Here is a 6000-nt window from a genome sequence, read left to right as displayed (position 1 = left end):
TACTGTTAACAATCTATCAGAAAGAGAAATTAAGAAAACAATCTCATTTACAATTGCGCCAAAAAGAATAAAATACCTAGAAATAAATTTAACCAAGGAGATGAAAAACCTGTACACTGAAAACTATAAGACATTGATGAAAGAAACTGAAGAAGATACAAATAAATGGGAAGATATTTTGTGCTAATGGATTTGAAGAATTAATATTGTTAAAATGTCCATACTACCCAAAGTGATCTAAAGATTCAATGCAATCTCTATCAAAATTCAAATGGCATTTTTCACAGAAATAGTACAAACAATCCTAAAATTTGTACAGAACCACAAAAGACCCCAAATAGCCAAAGCAATCTTGAGAAACAAGAACAAAGCTGGAGATATCATGCTACCTGTTTCCAAACTATATTACAAAGCTCTAGTAATCAAAATAGTGTGATACTGACATAAAAACAGACACATAAATCAATGTAACAGAATAGAAAACCCAGAAATAAACTAATACATTAATTAATTAATTTTTGACAAAGGAGCCAAGAATATACAGTTGGGAAAGAACAGTCTCTTTAATAAATGGTGTTGGAAAAATTGGACAGCCACATGCAAAAGAATGAAATTGGACTACTATTTTACACCATACATAAAAATGAACTGAAAATCGATTAAAGACTTGGACGTAAGACCTGAAACCATAAAACTCCTAGAAGAAAACATAGGCAGTAAGATTCTTGACATTGGTCCTGGTGATGATTTTTTTTTTTGTATATGACACCAAAAGCATAGGAAACAAAAGCAAAAATAAACAAACAAATGGGACTTCATCAAACTAAAAAACTTCTGCACAGCAAAGGAAACCATCAACAAAATGCAAAGGCAACCTACCAAATGGGAGAAAATATTTGCAAAACATGTATCTGTTAAGGAGTTAATATCCAAAAAATATTTAAAAACTCATACAACTCAATAGCAAAAAAATAAACAATGGGCAGAGATGTGAATAGGCATTTTTCCAAAGACCTACAGATGACCAACAGATACATGAAAAGGTGCTCAACATCACTAATTATCAGGAAAATACAAATCAAAACCACAATGAGATATCACTTCACACCTGCCAGAATGGCTATTATCAAAAAGACAATAAATTACAAGTGTTGGTGAGGATGTGGAGAAAAGAAAATCTTGTCTAGTGTGTGGGGGAATATAGATCTGTGCAACCACTATGGAAAACAGTATGGAGGCTTCTCAAAATATTAAAAATAGAATTACCATATGATCTAACAGTTCAACTTTGAAGTATTTATCCTCCTCCAAAATGAAAACATTAATTTGAAAAGATATATACACCTCATGTTCATTGCAACACTATTCACAATAGCCAAGACAGAAGAAACCTAAGTGTCTGTCGATGGATGAAGAATTAAAGAATGATTAAAGAATAATAGAATACTATTCATCCATAAAAAGAAGGAAATCTTGTCATTTGTGACAAGATGGATGAACCTGAAAGGCATTATGTTAAATGAAGTAAGTCAGACAGAGAAAGACAAATGTTATATGATCTCACTTACACATGGAATCTAAAAAGACAAACAAACCAAAGTCATAGATACAGAGAACAGATTGGTGGTTGCTAGAGGCGGGGATGGGGGTGGGTGAGCGAAACAGATGAAGGGGGTCCAAAGGTACAAACTTCCAGTTATAAAATAAAAAAGTCCTGGGGATGTAACGTACAGCGTGGTGATCATAATTAACAATACTGTATTGTATACTTGAAGATTGCCAAGAGAGTAGATCTTAAAAATTCTCATCACAAGAAAAAAAATCTGTATGGTGACGGTTGTTAATTAGAATTATTGTGGTGATCATTTCACAATATATACAAATATCGAATTATTATGTGTACACCTGAAACAAACAAAATGTTGTATGTCAATTATACCTCAATTAAAAAAAAAAGACTAAGGGTGGAGAGATGGAATTGGAGGGGGCTAAGCAATAAGCACTGAAGTAGGAGTCCAGAGGCTGGCTGTGCATCTGCCCAGCACTGCCCTGGATAAAAGACGTGTGTCTGTGACGTTAGGATGTTAATACATGATTCACTCCATCATGGCTCCAGTTAAATCAGGAGCTACAAACTCAGAGCCTGCAGTGGCCAGATAAGAAGCATAAATACTCATAGAGGGACATGAGTTAGATGGAAGGTGCTGAACTGCTTGTTTTGTGAGCCACACAATCTCCACCTGGTAATTGTCTTGTAAGAACTGCAGAAGCCAAACAATGTGACCAAAGAAACACACTCTTGGGCTGAGTGAAGCCAGGGATCATAAGACTGTGACCTCTAGAAATAACGCTTTACTCCTATTTGGAATTGCTTTGTGTCCTCAGGGGTAACTGTCACAGCTGGAAGTAACTGACAGATAGTAAGAGGAGGACACCTTGGCCGGGAGAATAGAAAATGTTAAGAGCTGTGTGGGTGATCCTAGCACCCAACCTGGAGCACATTATTGAGGATGGAGATCGTCTAGGCAGACACATCTAACTGATGTTAATGGACAAGAGGATCTCACCAGAAAGGTATCTGAGCCTCTAGTGAGGCTTCAGCCTGTGGCAGCTCTGCCTTGAGGGTAGCTTTCACTGATGAAGCTATTCATTAATATGGGTTCACTAGCCCCCAGCAGACATTTGTTTGCTTGTCAAGCTGGGTGTTGTCTCTGCCAGGAAGCAGGGAGCTGACATTAATATTTTTACCAGCCTGACATTGGGAGGTCAGCTGGGATTACTACAGATGACATCTCCTTGATTTTAGCAAATAAAATTGATTAAAATGTGCTGAATCAGAAACTCTGGCTGAATAGTTAAAAGCTACAATGCATTACAGGCTGGGATCACACCTGATCGCCTCACTGAGGAGGACTGTTTCAGGTCAGAAGACTAGAGGACTGTGTGATTCTAGAGAATAGAGGCAAGGTCTCCAAAGAGTGATAGAAAGGCTGTAACAGCGCCTTTTCATGTTAAGGGTTATCCTCTTGTCAAGTGCAGGCTCCATGGGTGTGACTAAGGGCATTTTCCTATTTTTTTAATCTTCAAAAAGTTGTGCTTCTTATGAATCCATATGTACATAAAGTATGTGTGGTGGTTAATTTTATGTGTCACCTTGACTGGCCCATGGAGAGCCCAGACATTTGGTTAAACATTATTCTGGATGTGTCTGTGAGGGTGTTTCTGGATGAGATTAACATCTGAATAGGTAAACTGAGTAAAGCAGATTGCCCTCCCCAGTGTGGGTGGGACTCATCCAATCCACTGACAGCCTGAATAGAACAAAGGGCTGAGTAAGAAAGAATTCTTGCCCTCTGCCTGACTGTCTTCAAGCTGGAACATTGGTCTTGACTGTCTTCAAGCTGGAACATTGGTCTTCTCCTGTCTTCAGACTTGGGCAGGAACTAAATCACTGGCTCTTCTGGGTCTGGACTTTTCAGTCTCTATAATCGTGAGCCAATTCCTTATTCTCTCTGTCTCTCTGACTCTCTCTATATACATGTTTAATATACACATCCTATTGGTTCAGTTACTCTGGAGAACCCTGACTAATACAGTATATATGTACAAAGTATGTGAACAAATGATCAAATCCAACAAGAGTCAAAGTTCTGGAAGCTCTCTACATGGGATGGGTAGCTTTAGAAATGCATCTGCTTTTAGAAACAATCTACATTTCACAGATGGAGGAACTGAGATCCAGAGAGTGGAAGGGCCTTGACCTTGCCAAGTACCCAGGTGCCTTCTCTGTGTGTGTGTGAGAGTGTGTGTGTGAGTGTGTGTGTGTGTGTGTGTGTGTGTTGGGAGCACTTCAGATCTGCCATGTTAGCAAATTTCAAGTATATAATACAGTATTGTTAACTATAGTCACGTTGCTATACGTTAGATCTCCAGTGCTTATTTTCTTGCATAACTGAAATTATGTACACTTAGACCAATATCTCCCCGATTCCCCTTCTGGCAAATACTGCATGATCCCACTAATATGTGGGCTAAAATAGTCAAACTTACTGCAGCAGACAGTAGAATGGTGGTTGCCACATACGGAATGGGAGAAAAAATTTACCAGGCACTTTCTTGTTGAATGACCTGAGTCTGGGACCAAGCCTCCTTAGTCTGAGCCCTGTGTTCTTCCATCTACATGCACATGCACACACAGACACACACACACACACATTTCTCTAGAAACTTGACGGATAACACCACCACATCACATGTATCAGTGGCTTGCTGTGTGTCAGGCATTGTACTAAGTGTTTGGAATGGATTAGCACAGCCAATCTTCAAAATGATTCTATGAAGTAAGGCCAATCTTGTCCCTATTTTATAATAAAAAAAACTAGGGCTCAAATAAGCTAACAATGTGCCCAAGACTGCACAGCTGGTGGGTGCCCCAGCTGACTTTGGAACCTGTACTCTTACCCCAATGATGAAAAGGGCTCAGGGGCTCAGTGATCCTCTTTGGGAGAACTTAGGTTTTCAGTTTCTTGAAGAAAAGCCAGTTAATTGTAGGGAAAATACCTTTTCTCCTGATTTCTGTCACTGCTGAGATGACCAGAGGAAAATTCTTCTAGCCCTGTGTCTCTGGGATCCTGTCAATGGCCGCCTTGCTGGTCTGAGGGTGCCAAGGAGCCTGATATATATCTTGTGACTGTGATCCTGAAAGCAGGGCTTGTGGTAGCAGAATCCCAGGCTGGCCCCCAATATTCTTACCCCCGGTATACATGCTTTTTCTCCCCTTGAGTATGGCAGATCCTATGATATGATGGGGTATCATTCCTGTGATTGTTACGTTGCATGACAAAAGGGGTTTTGCAGATGTGATTAAGGTTACTAATCAGTTGCCTTGAATAACAAAGGGGAGATTATTCAAGTGGGCTTGACCTAGTTACACGAATCTGGGTCCAGAGGTCAGAGACAGGGAATTCAGAGAGATCTGAAGCATGAGACACATTCCTGCTGGGCTAGAAGAAGACAGACATCAAAACTGGGAACTATGGGGGTCCTGCAGCCAGGAATTGAGGGTGATCCTAGGAGCTAAGAGTGGTCCTGGCTGACAATGAACAAGAAAATGGGGACCTCAGTCCTACAGCCTCAGGGAACTTAATTCTGATAACAGATTGAATGAGCTTGAGGAGGACAAGTTCTAGAGGAGATCACAACCTGACCAGAGCCTTGATTTTAGCCTGTGAGACCCTGAGCAGAGGACCGAGCTAAGCTGTGCCCTGATTCCTGACCCATCCTGTGAGATGATAAGTAGGTGTTGTTTTGAGCTGCTAAGTTCTTGATGATTTGTTGAAAAGCAATAGAAAACTAATAAAACATCCTTGAATAACACCCTTGGGCTCTGGGGAAATTGTGTCTCCATTACCATCTTTCTGGCTCAGCAGCTGAGGTGCAGTCCTGGTTTGGTTTAACGCCTAGTATCTGCCCTGATCCTCAGTCAGGAGGAAAGCCCCTGTGGGTGAGTATAGGCCAGTGTCACACTCTGTCCATATGTAAATGTGGATGGGTCACCAGAGCCAGTGGATTCCTGACCAGGGTCCTGATGATGCACATGTGGCCAAGAAATTCTAATGCCTCTCATTCCTGGAGAGAGAGCAGCTGGTGCCTAGTGAGAGCAAGAGATTTCTGTTGACTCAAACCCAACCTATGTTTTAACATAGGGCATGGCCTGTGGCCTCCATTCCTGGGCACACTCATCACAAACATGATCTTGTAGGGAACGATTTGACTCCTGTCATTCCAAACATTTTCCATGTCAGCTGCTGATCTAACAGTTTTCCTCCTGACAAAATTGTTAAACTCCATCCATTCTCTGTCATTTTAGGGTATGTAAAAAGATTCTGCTTTGTGATAGTTGTTTGGGGCACTTTCTGCCAGTGTGCTTGCATGCAGGGTCTTCATGAAATACTGGAACAGTTTTTAGTCTTTCAACCTGAAAACTCTTCTCACATTACA

The sequence above is a fragment of the Mesoplodon mirus genome (assembly GCF_964341445.2).
Source record: "Mesoplodon mirus genome assembly, chromosome: 19".
Lineage (NCBI taxonomy): Eukaryota > Metazoa > Chordata > Mammalia > Artiodactyla > Ziphiidae > Mesoplodon > Mesoplodon mirus.
This window is presented reverse-complemented; position numbering follows the sequence as displayed.